The 15215-nt window shown below is 42.8% G+C and overlaps 1 protein-coding gene across 1 annotated transcript in view; it reads right to left on the bottom strand.

The window, feature by feature from the left end:
* The window catches only part of C9h2orf88 (similar to human chromosome 2 open reading frame 88), a 39560-nt gene extending 24660 nt beyond the window's left edge, over window positions 1-14900 (bottom strand). Inside the window, exons 1-2 of the mRNA NM_001399376.1 lie at window positions 14710-14900; window positions 13915-14001 (exon numbers count right to left, since the gene is read on the bottom strand). The gene's annotated coding sequence lies outside the window, so the exon portion shown is untranslated. The remainder of the gene's footprint in view (window positions 1-13914; window positions 14002-14709) is intronic.
* Window positions 14901-15215: the final 315 nt, after the last annotated feature.

Here is a 15215-nt window from a genome sequence, read left to right as displayed (position 1 = left end):
TCTGAAAAGGTGCGGCGTGGCCAGGCAGCGGGGACAGCGTCTTCCCCGAGGAGGGCGGACGTCCTTTGGTCGTGGTCCCGGCTCCTCCCCCTGGAGCCCCCCACACCCCCGCCCAGCACTGCTCACGAGTTCACGGCCCGCACCCTGCAAGTGGAGCCGAGGGACCCGCGGCTACGGAGCACAACCCTCCGTGTTGGCACCGCCAAAAGCTACCTCCGCCCAACAGCGCTCGATCCCATCCACAACCAATGAGACCTGAAGGGCTGGGCCACAGCTCGCATTCCCACCGGGGCACCCCATCAACGCGGCGCCACCTCCCAGCAAGATCTAGACCACCAAGTAGGAAAGCTAAGTGAGCTGGCCGCCTCCCCCTCCCGCCCCACCTCCCCAAAGCCACCTGGACTGAGACATCACCTGATCTCCGTCCACGTGGGAGCAGGCGCGGCTCGCCGGGTGCTGCAGCGTGGCGCCGGCCCCGCAGGTGATCTCCTGTCGCCTGGCCCGGGCCCTCCCCTGAAGGCTCCGCCGCTCCAGTGCCAGTTTAGCAGTCAAACCTGTTTTGACCCCAGTGCCACACACACCTCACAGCTCTACTCTAAGACACCGCCTGAGCAAAGGACAAGCCAGAGCAAAAGTGCAAGGAGCATTTTTAAATTTAAAAATGCGTCCAGTATTGCACTTTTTTATCCTCGCCTACCCAACGCTTGTTTCTCAAAACAAAACATCGCGAAAGACCATATTTTTATCCTTTAAGGAAGCTAGAGCCTCAAAACATGGCCATTATTCTGTTAGATCTCATTGTCACGCGTTCCATGTGATGCCTGCATCTGTCTGCGTGATGCCCCGCGACTGTAACAGCCCCAAGAGAATGACAAAAGAACCATTCATTATTCCATTCTGTTCTACAATGGATTGTCAAGGCAAAATTCACGCCCCAAGGGACCTCAGTGATAACTCTCTCAGCTCCTTGTGTCTCAGATGCAGAGGCTGAGGTTGAGCCCTGCCGGAAGAATGTGGGGAGGATGCAGGGATGAGTGGATACCTGGGAACCCACAAGCCAAAGGGGCAGCCTTCAGGCTCCATGAGACACCCTGACTCAAGGAAAGTAAGTCCAGAACAGTCGAAGACACTACCCAAGGACCTCCTCTGGCCTCTGTACACACACACACACACACACACACACACACACACACACACACACACACAGAGTCTCTCTCTCTCTCTCTCTCTCTCTCTCTCTCTCTCTCTCTCTCTCTCTCTCTCTCTCTCTCTCTCTCCCCTCAGCACTTTCCTGTCTTCTCTTCTTCCTCCTCATTCTCCTCCCCCCACCCCAAAGAAAAGCCTGAAGCCTATAGTCTAGCATGAACAGGGCTCTTTGAAGGTCCACTTCAATAAAGAATTAACTCAGAGAGCAAAGGTTTCTGAGAAGTCCCTCCAGACCTAGATCAGCTTTAAGTGAGTCCAGCATTTTAGTTTTTGTTCTGTGGAGAACAGCCAAGGTAATTTTGACCTGAAAATACTGAATTGTGTCTCAAACATATCAATTTTGTCATTTCGTGTAATGAATGGCATCGGACAAACAGAATGTGAATATCAAATTGATTTGTTTGATAAGCAACTGTTGTAATGCATAAGATTATATCTAAATGGATCATGCATTCACATATATTTCAAGCACACCTTGCTAAATAATTATGATCAAATGCAAGATTTTACCCTTAGGCTTAAATCCTGTGTTAATTGTTTACCTTTATCTTTCTCAGTCTTAAGGTTCAGTTAGCCTATGCTGCTATCATTTTAAGTGATCTCTAGCCCGACCCTGGGTGATGGGCTCTGGGGGAGAAGAGAGAAATTTGTGGCTATCCATCCTAGTTAGCAGGGCAGAAAAGAAAATGTTAGTCTCTGGCTTTCATCATAACGGAACTCCAGACACAAGCATATTATTTTCTTTGTAAGTGCGAGTGTGTGTTGGAGGGTGTGTGTATGTGTGTGTGTGTGTGTGTGTGTGTATGTGTGTGTGTAGTGTGTGTGTGTGTGTGTGTGTGTGTGTGTACCTGGGGTGGGGGGGGGAAGGGCAGGAATGCCCATGACTTCATGTGGAGGCCAAGGGTCCATGTTAGATGTTTTATTCTATCACTCTCCTCCTATTGTGACAAAGGGTCTTTCACTGAACCTGGAGCTGTGGATATGCCTAGATTGGCTTGTCAGCAAGCCCCTGGGCTTCCGTATTCGTCTCCCCAGCACTGAGGTTACAGGCACACTGCCACACCTGGGGTTTTACACGGCTGCTGAGGATGCCAATTCCAGTCTCCTGTTCGCACAGTAAGTACTTTACGCACTGGACTCTCTCCCTAGCCCCACGTGTATGCTAACCCTGTTCTATTCAAGGTCACACTGGACCATCTTTATGAGAAGTCATCCACTCCTAACCTCTGGTCTAAGAAAGAGGCTGACACCAGAGGAGGGAGTTCTGGCTCCATACTGTGACTGTCAGATCCAGGCTTGACACCCTCTCCCCTTTCCACTGATAGCCAAGAGTTTGTCTTAGAGACCCCACCAGTGCCAGGCTACCCTGATTGATGCACAGTGGGCTGAGGATGGGAGACAGTCCCCAGGCCTCCAGCGTTTCACACAGCCAGTCTTCTTGGCGTGCCGCTCTCCCCTCCTTCCTCATATCCGGAAGCCAGATTTCAAGCCAGTGGTCCCCGAAAGAGCCGACTTTTCTCTGGAGACTAGAGGTTGGTTTAGATCAGTGTGAATGAAAAAGGAGTTGGGTAGAAGGTGCTGCAGAGAATCTGACACCCTCTGCCCACGGGGCTTGAGGATATTCAGGCTAAAATGGTCTCTTCAGTCATGAACTTTTCCTACATGTGCCCGGATTTCATTCAGATTTGGCAGAGAGACCTGGATACCTGTCTGTGAGTAGGTGAAAGACACTTTGTTCAGACCCAGACCAGGGTTTTGAAATGCAAATACAATACCGAGGTTGTAATACATGTTGATCCTTTAAAAAATATTTATGAGTATGGATGTTTTGCCTGCGTGTATTTCTGTGTATCACAAGTAAGTCTGGTGCCTAGAAGAGAGACTAGAGTTACACACAGTTGTGAGCTGCAATAGAGCCCGAGCGTCTGCCTTCTCCCCAGCCACACATGTTGATTTTTGAACACGTTCTGTTGTCCAAGACACCTAAGAATGCTTCCTTGTGAAGAGCTCTTTGAGTATGAACATAGCATCAGCCGTTCTTCCTGCAAACTTACACAGCCTTCCCACTCCTCCCAGTTCACCCTGTGCCTGAGAAGGCTTTGAAACTCAATGTCAACCTAAATCACACTGCCAAGAGAAAGTTCTTGTCTAACAGTTCACCAAATCAAAGACCAAAACAACTCCTCACAAGTGCCCGTGTGTGTGTGTGTATGTGTGTGTGTGTGTGTGTGTGTGTGTGCTTGCACATGTGCATGAGAGTGCATACATGCTCTGCCCCACTCCTGTGTATTGGTAAAATATGGGTATGAGACATCGGTAAATCTTGAGATGATCATTGTCACCACACATGTCACTCAGATGTCACACTGTTTTACATGTTTTCTGTTTTTCTGAGGCAGATGTGCTTTTCAGTGGGACTCAATTTCCATTACCTCGATGCCTACAGTGTTTAAATCAGTTTGTCTGATGTTATCAAAATACTTAAGTCTCTCCTTGGAATTTTATTCTCCAGTCTGTGCACCATGCAAGGACCGGATGAGGCTCACTGTGGCCATTGGCTAAGAAAACAGTTTTGCTTTATTAAAGATTCTCCTCAGAAATCAAATCAAATGCCAAAGATTTGAAAAGTTGGTACTTGAAGAACTTCAGGTAATTAATTCAGCATAAGAAATTGTTTGCCTACCTAGAAGTAGTTTTTGGCTTAGGATTTGTCACTTGGCTGTTAACCTCTGATAGAAAGCAAGTTAATGTAACTCAGAGTCAATGATAAGTTCTAGTCATGGAGCAGCTGTGTGTTGAGACCCACAGAGCCTTCTACACGCCATCTCACACAACCCTTACAAATAGTCCATGGGCCGATGGCTTCTGTTTAAAGCAGAAGGCAATGGGAAACACAAGGCAACTGCTGATGTGTGCTTGGACTTAAATATGAACCCAGGCCTGAGTCCAAAACCAATGCTTTTCATATAGCTTTCCCAAGCCTCACTTGCCTGTTAAATCTGGCCTTGGTCCTAAGTAACAATCTCTCCCATCTAGCTCCTAGTCTCTCAGCCCACGCAGGCCATAGCCCCTGCTGAGTTGAGTTACCAGGATTTGAAAAGAAGATGGGCTGCTACCAAAGCTTTTGAATCTCTAGTGGCTGATCCTGTGGTTTGAACAATTCAATAAAGCCTTCTAGCCTGGTGCAATGGCACCAGCCTACAAACCCAGGACTTGGTAGGACGAGGGAGTAGGATCAGGAGTGAGTCCAGTCTTGGCTACATATTGAAGCCCCATCTCAATAAAACAAAGAACGGAACAGAACAGAAAGTAGTTCCCACAAGCACCAGGCTAGGTGATTTGTTAAGACTGATAACAGACTCCCAGAAAGATCTTAAATTACAAAAACAATGTAAGAAAATGGATGGATGGATTTGCAATGATGAGGGCAGTGTTGTGCATGAGTGTGGAGTTAGAGGCACAACCAATCATGCTGCAGAAATCCCAACCACAGCACAATGGTCTGGGAGAAAATGCTTGGGCAAGCTTTGTCCTCACAAGTTATTTTCCTCTATAACTCATCGGCCTGCAGTTATTTCTGCCTCAGTCTTCTCAGACTCTTAGGCTTAATGGGACTTCTGGTTGGGTTTGAGTTTTCATACTTCAAGTAAAAAGAGAAGAAACATGCACATATACACGCATGCACACACATGTACATACACGTGCACACACACACACTAATTATAAACATATGTAATAGAGATTGACACAAAAGATGAAGGAATCCTCTGTCTGTCCCTTGAGTGAAGCAAGGTAACCAAGGCAAAAGGAAGTGAAAATTAATAGAAATTAAGAAAGCTGCACATTTTCAGAACCTTAAAACCTTTTTTACACTAGGGTTGGGGTCAGGCATTGGTCAGGAAAGTACTCATTGCATGAATGTGAACATCTGAGTTTGGATCCTAAGTAGCCATCTAAAAAGCCTATAATCCCAGACCCAGACCCCTGGGATCTCTGAGGGCTTCCTGGCCAGCTAGTCTTGCAAAAATATAAACTCCAAACTCAGCGAGAAGCCCTGTCTCAAAAAATAAGATGGAGAACGCCAATGAAAGACGCCTAATGGTGAACCGTAGCTTCCCATGTGCACACGTGCACCACACACTAAGCAAAATTTTAAAAAGACTGTCACAATAAACAACTGCATTTAATCAGAGTAAAACAAAGATATTTTTCTTTGCAAAACAACTAAATAGGCAAGTTTCGAAGGTCTCTGAGAGCCCAGAGTCATGTTAAGAAGGGACCCAATGGTCTTTCTTAAGAGGTAGGCAGCCACCCAGTGCTGCTGCGCTAACCTCGTGATCTCATTATTTGGGTTTCCTGACATTCTGTAAAATCTCTTCCTGTTTTATCCTTTTACATTTTATTTGAAGCTTTGCAGCATTCTCACTGGGACAGTAGCTGTATTAGATGTACTAAACAAAGAAGCACAGAGCTTTGCCCCTCTCGGCTGGCTCCCTGAAAGCTCCCTGAAAGCTCCTTGAAGTCCTAAGAACCCCCTAAAATCTTTTCAGGTTTGACATAAATCACCACCTCAATCTAGGGACTAGCCTCCACATTAAGGACAGTTACTGATAAGGATGGATATCTTAATTAAAATTCTGTCTCTAGGGAACGGCTGATCCAATTCCAAAGAGAACCCAGTTACAGACAAATTTCAGCTCCATCTGAGGTGAGGCCACCCAGTTTTTGTGAACAAGAAATTCAATTTAGTTTCTTATCAGCCTATTAGATTCCCAACCAGCCTGATCTCTGGATCAAGATTGGCTACAAGAAGTCTAATTTAAGTAAAGCAACCAGAAAGCCCAGACTCTAACAGTAAGATCCCCCAGACATCTCCATCCCCACTCTATCACCCTATGACCACACAGGGCAAAGTAACCAGCTTTCTCTTTCATAAAATGCACATGACTCTGTTCTACAGTCAATACTGATTAAGTTTTCTCTTTAAGAGAAAATTAAGTGAAGCCCTCTTCGCATTTATACATTCTCACTGATAGCAGATGGGAAGGGAGAGCAAAGGAACAGGAAGTAGTGGAAACATTACTGGTATCAAACAAACAAGAAAATCCCCTGGAACACGTTATGTGTGCAGGGATAAAGGTGAAGAAAAGGTTAGGGGGCCTAAGTATGTCTTTGTCACGTGCCAAAGCTCTTGGCAGTGCATAACAGGTGGAGAAAAAGTCATCAAATATGATCCAAATAAGTAGCTGGGATTTAGCTTTGTAGGACTGCATGGCCAAAATGGCTGTAACCCACCCTATAAGCTCATATGTTGACATTAACCTACACTGTAGGACACTTAGAGATGAGGACTTGGTAGGGTAAATAAGGTCACAAAAATAAGCCCTCCATAATAGAATTAATAGTTATGATGGTTAGTATTGTTAACAGAGCCATGGGAAGATTTATGATGGATTGTCTAGATTAAGGATAGTCTCTGAGAATGTCTATAAAGGGTTGTCTTTATTATCTTGAGGTGGGAAGACCTGTCTACCATGGGTGGGACCTAAGCACTGGATTCTGGATTGTATGGATTGAGAAAGCAAGCTGAGCGTGCATATGTGCATTCATTTCTCTCTCCTGACTGCACATGTAATGTGACTAGGTACTTCAAGCTCCTGCCATATACAACTCACATGCCATGGTGGAATATAACCTCTAATCATGAGCTAAATAAATCCTTTCTCTCATAAGTTGGTTTTGGCTGGGTCTTTTATCCAAGAAACAGGAGAAAGAAAAAAAAAAGCAGAAAGAAACTTCTAGTGAGAAATGGGTTTGTCTTTCTGATAAAGCTGACCTTTGTGCCTTTTAGGCCTTTGCAACTGTTGTGAGAGGAATGTATAAGAATTTTGAACTTTGGGATAGAAAAACCACTGAGTATCGTAAACAGGGCTTAATAGGATGTCCTAGTGGCATCGCTGAAGACAACAGTGGATAGAGAAGTGAAGGATAGTGAAGGTCTGGCTCCTGAGGTTTCAAAGAGAGGACTAAGGACTCTGTCATGAACTTGACTGGGGCCATTGGTGTGAAGTTTGTCAAGGATCCTATCTTGTTCTGTTCGTGTCCTAAGAACTTAAGTGAAGTCAGATTTAAAGTTGATGAGCTAATTTGTTTGGTGGAGGAAAGCTGTGTGGGAAAGGTAAAATTTCAAACAGGAAGGGTGCAAAAAAACAGAAAAACCTACAGGCATCTATAACTGTTAAGGAGATTTTATCGAAACCTGGTACTTGACACGGAGACAACAGGGAAGTGCGTTCTTGGTAAGAAGAACACAGAAGCTTAGATTGCTGCTGTAAGGAGCTGGGCTGATTTGAAGCTGGTAGCAGAAATTGACAATATTTTCACATGGTGCTGGTTTTGAGGGCACAGAAGATGCAAAATTGAGGAGATCATGGAGATCAGCTGAGGCCAGGCACTGTGTGGCAGCTTTGCAAACCCTGGAGAGAGACCTTGAGATGCTATTGTGTGAACATGACGCCCAAGTGAGAGTGGAGATCCCAGAATATCTGAGATCCAAGGTCCATGTCAGGTCTGCCAAGGAGAGCTGCAAGTATGGAGTAGAGTGGACCTAAAATAGAAGCTTCGTGTGCTATAAGTAGCAAGGTTGGAGAAATAGGGCTTCCAAATCTTTTGCAGTCACACTGATAACATCACAAGCTCCAGATGTTGCACAAAGAGCTGCAGACTTTCATGCTTGCCCTGTAGGAATTTAGTTCTGCTTTGGTATTTTTATTCTTTCTAAGTTCCAAATCTTCTCTTTGGAAATAAAAATGTTTATTCTGTGTCATTATATGTTGAACAAGCATGTAACTTGTTTTTTTGTTGTTGTTGTTTGTTGTTTGTTTTGTTTTGTTTTGTTTTAATAGGAGTTCACAGTTAAGAGACTTTAAATTTTTAAAGTTTTGGAACTCTTCATGACTATGAGAATAAAGTTGGGTATCTTAGCTTGAACTGTACTACTGTGAAGAGACACCATAACCAAGGAAACTTTTATAAAACAAAACATTTAATTGGGGCTGGCTTACATTGTCAGAGTGTCAGCCCAATATCCTCATGGTGGGAAGCATGGTATTATGTGGGCAGATTTAGTACTAGAAAACTAGCTGAGAATTCTACATCTTGAACTAAAAGCATCCAGGAGGAGACTCTCATTCCACACTGGACAGAATCTCAGCATAGAAGACTTTACAGCACATCTACATATTGAAGTACTCCAATGAGGCCACACCTCCTAATAGTACCACTCCATATGGCCAAAGATTGAAATACATGAAGCTATTCAAACCATCACAGTGGGATATGGGGACTTTTAAGTTGTAACGAGTATATTTTTATAGTAAAAAACAGTCATGAGCCTATGGTAATAAGAGGTTGAAGGTTGTGGGTTAAAATAGTGTGTTTATAGCAGGATCTGATAATTTTTTGAATTTCCTCAGTGTCAGTTGTTATGTCTCCCTTTTCGTTTCTGATTTTGTTAAATTTGGATACTGTCTCTGTGCCCTCTGGTTAGTCTGGCTATGGGTTTATCTATCTGTTGATTTTCTCAAAGAACCAGCTCCTAGTTTTGTTGATTTTTATGATGTTTTTTATTAATTAATTTATTTATTTATTGGATATATTTTATTTACATTTCAAATATTATCCCCTTTCCAGGTTTCCCGTCCGTAAGCCCCATTTCCCCCACCCTGTCTTTTTCTATGAGGGTGTTCCACCACCCAACAACCCACCCATTCCCGACTATATTCCCTGACATTCCCCTACACTGGGGGGGGGGAGGTCCAGCCTTAGCAACTCCTCCCATTGGTGCCCAACAAGGCCATCCTCTGCTACATATGCAGCTGGAGCCATGGGTCTGTCAATGTGTACTCTTTGGATGGTGGTTTAGACCCTGGGAGCTCTGGTTGGTTGGTATTGTTGTTCTTATGGGGTTGCAAGCACCTTCAATCCTTTATATAACTCCTCCAATAAGGACCCCATTCTCTGTTCAACAGTTGGTTGCTAGCATACACCTCTGTATTTGTCATGCTCTGGCAGATCCTCTCAGGAGGCAGCTATATCAGGCTCCTGTCAGCATTCACTTCTTGGCATGAGCAATATTGTCTGGGTTTGGTGGCTGTATGTATATGGGCTGGATCCCCAGGGAAGGCAGGTTCTAAAGGGCCATTCCTTCAGTCTCTGCTTCAAACATTGTATCCATATCTCCTCCTATGAATGTTTTTGTTTCCCCTTCTAAGAAAGACTGAAGTATGGGCACTTTGGTCATCCTTCTTCTTGAACTTCATGTGGTCTGTGGATTGTATCTTGTGTAATCTGAGCTTTGGGGATAATATCCACTTATCACTGAGGGCATACCATGTGTGTTTTTCTGTGATTGGGTTACCTCACTTAGGATTGAAAGATCCCCGTTTGATATTAGTGCAGCCATTTCTTAAGAATGAGAATCTTTTAAGCTGGCCCTTGCTTAGCCCCTAGATGTTAGACAATAGACCAGAAAGTACAGAACGCACATTCCTACCCACTCTCTAGGAAGCTGCCGGACCATAAGAACAGATGGTATAGAACATATTTACTGCAGGGCAATTACAAGACAGGAAACATCTCTGGGAAGCTAACTGACCACTATAGAAGTGAGATGTCCTTGGTACTGAATGCAGCTGTGCTGACATAGCTATAGCCTTGTCCTAGGAACTCCAGAAGAGAAACACCTGCCAAGACAGATATCCTTGGTCCTTGTCCTGGGAACCCCAGGATAAGAAAACATATATCAAGTCAGACGTCCTTGGTACTGAAATAGCTGCATTGATGTGGTTACGGCCTTATCCCAGGAATTCCAGGACGAGAAACATCTGCCTAGTTATCCTTGGCACGAAATAGCTGAAACTGTATAATCTTTTTTTTTTTCTTTGTTTGTGGCCTTTTATATTTTTTCCAAATATTTTGAATAACATTTGATTATTTAAATCAAACACTTCCATGTTGAAAGAAAGGAAACCGTAAATTGTAATGCTGTGTAATCTATGACCAGCTAGTTTCAATTTTGTATATTCAGTGAAACTGTATAATCTTAAGTGACTATTTAAGCTGTACATTTCTGTTGTTCGAGGCTCTTCGCATCCCTCCTGCGTGAGGACCGTGTCAAGCCCCAGTGCATTGGTATCCCAAAGTAAACCTCTTGTTTTTACATCAAGACTGAGTCCCATGTGTTCGTGGGGTGGTGAGTGTCCTCAGGACTGGAGCAAGAGTCTCCTCTGTCTGAGGGTCTTTCAGGATGATATTTTCTGGTATAGTTCTTTTTGTTTCTACTTGGTTGATTTCAGCTGTGAGTTTGATTATTTCCTGCTGTCTACTCTTTTTGAGTGTATTTGTTTCTTTTTCTTTTTTTCTAGAACTTTCAGATGTGCTGTCAAGCTGTTAGTGCTCTATCCAGTTTCTTTTTGGAGGCACTCAGAGCTGTGAGTTTTCCTCTTAGCACTGTTTTCATTGTATCCCATAACTTTGGGTATGTTGTGACTCCATTTTCATTAAATTCTAAAAAAATCTTTAATTTCTTTATTTCTTCCTTGACCAAGTGGTTATTGGTAGAGCATTGTCCAGCTTCCACACAAAGACCCAACAAAGAAAGAGAACTTCAGACCAATTTCCCTCAAAATATTCATGCAAAAATACTTAATAAAATTCTTGCAAACCAAATCCAAAAATATATCAAAATGATCATTCACCATGATCAAGTAGGCTTCATCCCAGGGATGCAGGGACAATTCAATATACAAAAATTCATTAAGCTAATCCATTATATGAACAAACTCAAAGTAAAAAAACCACACAATCATCTCATTAGATGCTGAGAAAACATTTGACAAAATTCAACACCCCTTCATCTTAAAAGTCTTGGAAAGATCAGGAATTCAAGGCCCATACCTAAACATAGTAAAAGCAATATACAGAAAACCAATATTCAATATCTAAGTAAATAGAGAGAAACTTGAAGCAATCCCACTAAAATCAGGAACTAGACAAGGCTGCCTACCCTCTCCCTACCTATTCAATATAATACTTGAAGTCCTAGTCAGAACAATTAGACAACAAAAAGAGGTCAAAGGGATACAAATTGGAAAGAAGAAGTCAAAACATCACTATTTGCAGATGATATGATAGTATACTTAAGTGACCCCAGAAATTCCACCAGAGAACTCCTAAACCTGATAACTTCAGCAAAGTGGCTGGATATAAAATTAACTCAAACAAATTAGTAGCCTTCCTCTACTCAAAGGATAAACAGGCTGAGAAAGAAATAAGGGAAACAACACCCTTAATATAGTAACCAATAATAAAAAATACCTTGGTTTGACTCTAACCAAGCAAGTGAAAGATCTGTATGATAAGAATTTTATCTATGGAGAAAGAAATTGAAGAAGATTTCAGATAATGGAAAGATCTTTCATGCTTATGGATTGATAGGATTAATATAGTAAAAATGGCCATCTTGGTTAAAGCAATCTACAGATTCAATACAATCCCCATCAAAATTTTAATTCTTCATGGAGTTAGAAAGAGTAATTTGGAAACTCATTTGTAATAACAAAAAAACTGAGAACATCTAAAAGTATATTCAACAATAAAAGAACTTCTAGGGGAATCACCATCCCTGACCTCAAGCTGTATTACAGAGTAATTGTGATAAAAATCTGCATGGTATTGGTATAGAGATAGCCAGGTAGATCAATAGAATTTAGTTGAAAACCCAGAAATGAGCTCACACACTTACGGTCACTTGATCTTTGACAAAGGAGTTAAAACAGCCAAAGGATAAAAGGCAGTATTTTCAACAAATGGGGCTGGTTCAACAGGAGGTCAACAAGTAGAAGGATGCAAATTGACCCATTTTTATCACCTTGTACAAAGCTCAAGTCTAAGTGGATCAAAGACTGCCACATAAAACCAGTTCCACTGAAACTAGTAGAAGAGAAAGTGGGGAAGAGCCTCAAACACATAGGCACAGGGGAAATTTCCCTGAACAGGACACCAACAGCTCATACTATAAGATCAAGAATCGACAAATGGAACCTCATAAAACTGCAAAGGACACTGTCAATAGGACAAAATGGCAACCAACAGATTGGGAAAGGGTCTTTACCAATCCCACATCCAATAGAGGACTAATATGTAATATATACAAAGAACTGAAGAAGTTAGACTCCACAGATTCAAATAATTCTATTACAAAACAGGGTACAGAGAATTCTCAGCTGAGGAATACTGAATGGCCAAGAAGCACCTAAAGAAATGTTCACCATCCTTAGTCATCAGGGATATGCAAATCAAAACAACCCTGAGATTCCACCTCACACCAGACAGAATGGCTAAGATCAAAAACTCAGGTGACAGCAGGTGATGGCGAGGATCTAGAGAAAAAGGAACACTTCTCCATTGTTGGTGGGATTGCAAGTTGGTACAACCAATCTGGAAATCAGTCTGACATTTTTTTCAAAAAACTGGGACATAGTACTACCTGAGGACCCAGCTATACCACTCCTGGGAATACACCCAAAAGATCCTCCAACATATAGCAAGGACACATGTTATGTTCATAGTAGCCTTATTTATAATAGCCAGAAGGTGGTAAGAATCCAGATGTCCTTCAACAGAGGAATGGATACAGAAAATGTGGTACATTTACACAATGGAGTACTACTCAGCTATTAAATACAATGACTGCATGAAATTCTTAGGCAAACGGATGGAACTAGAAAATATCATCCTGAGTGAGGTAACTCAGTCACAAAATACCACATATGGTATGCAATCACTGATAAGTGGTTATTAGTCCAAAAGCTTGGAATACTCAAGAAATAATTCACAGATCATATGAAGCTCACGAAAAAGGAAGACCAAAATGTGGATGCTTCCGTTTTTCTTAGAAGGGAGAACATAATACTCCCAGGAGGAAATACAGGGACAAAGAGTGGGGAAGGGACTGAAGAAAAGATCATCCAGAAATTGCCCCACCTGGGGATCCATCCCATTTGCAGCCACCAAACCCAGACACTATTGTTGATGCCAAGATATGCTTGCTGACAGGAGCCTGATATGGATGTCTCCTGAGAGCCTCTGCCAGAACATTACTGATACAGATGAGGATGCTTGCAGTTAACCATCAGATGAGCACGGGGACCCTAATGGCGGTGTTAGAGAAAGGACTGAAGGAGCTGAAGGGGTTTGTAACCCCATAGGAAGAACAACAATCATCCAACCAGATCCCCACACCCAGAGCTCCCAGTGACTAAACCACCAACCAGTGAGTAAACTTGGAGTGACCCATTGCTTCAGCAGCGTATGTAGCAGAAGATGGCATTGACTGGCATCAGTAGGAAGAGAAGCCCTTGGTCCTGTGAAGGCTCATTTTCCCAGTGCATGGGAATGCCAGAGTGTTGAGGTGGGAGTGGATGTGTGGGATGTGAGCATCTTCTTGGAAACAGGTGGAGGGGGGATGGGGGGGAGAGGATAGCATTTGAAATGTAAATACTTAAAATATCCAATAAAAATTTTAAAATGACTGATGTGTTTAGCTGGGGAGTGGCGTCACATGCCTTTAATCCCACCACTTGGGAGGCTGAGGCAGATGGATCTCTGGGTCAAGGTCAACCTGGTCTATAGATCCCGTTTACTTACAGTTAGGAGTACAAAGAGGAATCCTCTCTTGAAAAACAAAAGTGCTGTGTTTGTAGATTGTGATGGTAAGTGTTGTTAACTAGATACCTAGGAGGAAGGACGAGTTAAGGATTATTTAGATTAAGATTAGTCTTTGAGAATATATTAGAGACTGTCTTAACTACATTAATTGAGGTGGGAAGACCTGTCCACTGTAGGCAGACTCATTCCTCAGAGGTGTTAAAGGGGAAAAATTAGTTGAGTAAATATGTGTTCGTCCCTGTCTTCAACGTAAATGAAATGTGACCAGCCGCTACACGCTCTGCTACCAGGGCTTGCTTCTATGCCACGGTGGACTGTAACCTGGATCTGTGCACTAAATAAAGCCTTTCATCACTGAGTCTGTCATGGTTATTTTACATCGCACAGGAAACTAACACAGGAGTTAAGACAGTATCCTTATAAAAGACACAAGAAAACTTGTTCACCCTCTTCTTTCTTCACTTTTTCACACACAACAAGGTAACAGCAATCTTTGAGTCAAAAAGTGTCCCCACTAGAGCTTGACCATGTCACCACCAGTACCAGACTCCTCCACAGCAGAGAGAAATCTTTTTATCATCATTAATCTATGCTGCCTTGTTTTGTTGTTAATAGTAACCTTAACTAAGACAAAGACTTGCTTTTTTTCTTCTCTTTTTTTTTTCCGGAGCTGGGGACCGAACCCAGGGCCTTGTGCTTGCTAGGCAAGCACTCTAGGCAAGCGCTCTACCACTGAGCTAAATCCCCAACCCCAAGACTTGCTTTTGTGATTACCTGTTGTCTTGTATTCTCATCTTCAAAGACAAGATGTATCATGAAAGCCTTGTTCATTTCAAAATGAATGACAGAATTTTAACATTATTAATGTTTTTCTATAGAGCCTTGTATGATAACAGCCCTAGGACAAAGGAGGAAAAAATTGTCCTCTTCTGAGGGCAAGTATGTTGTATCTTGGCTCAGACAAGCTGGGTCTCACTAGTGTTGCCAGGTAGAGTCATGTTAACTACAGTCCCTAGAGGCAATGAGTATTACCTCACAGAGGGAGTAACCAACCACATTCCACATTCTCAGTGGGGAAGGACAGAGAGGAAATGTACCCAACAACTTTTCAACTAACTTCTCATCAGAAGCTAACTTTCTGTCCCTCCAATGTTCAAACCCCAGACTTTTCCCTGAGCTATAGATCACGACAAGCATTAATTATTTGCTCTGTCCTCAATGAAAGTGAGCCAGTCAATCCCTGATCCTCCACACCATGATTAGAATGTTTCTGGTTCTTA

The sequence above is a fragment of the Rattus norvegicus genome, chromosome 9 (assembly GCF_036323735.1).
Source record: "Rattus norvegicus strain BN/NHsdMcwi chromosome 9, GRCr8, whole genome shotgun sequence".
NCBI classification, from domain to species: Eukaryota; Metazoa; Chordata; class Mammalia; order Rodentia; family Muridae; genus Rattus; species Rattus norvegicus.
This window is presented reverse-complemented; position numbering and strand designations above follow the sequence as displayed.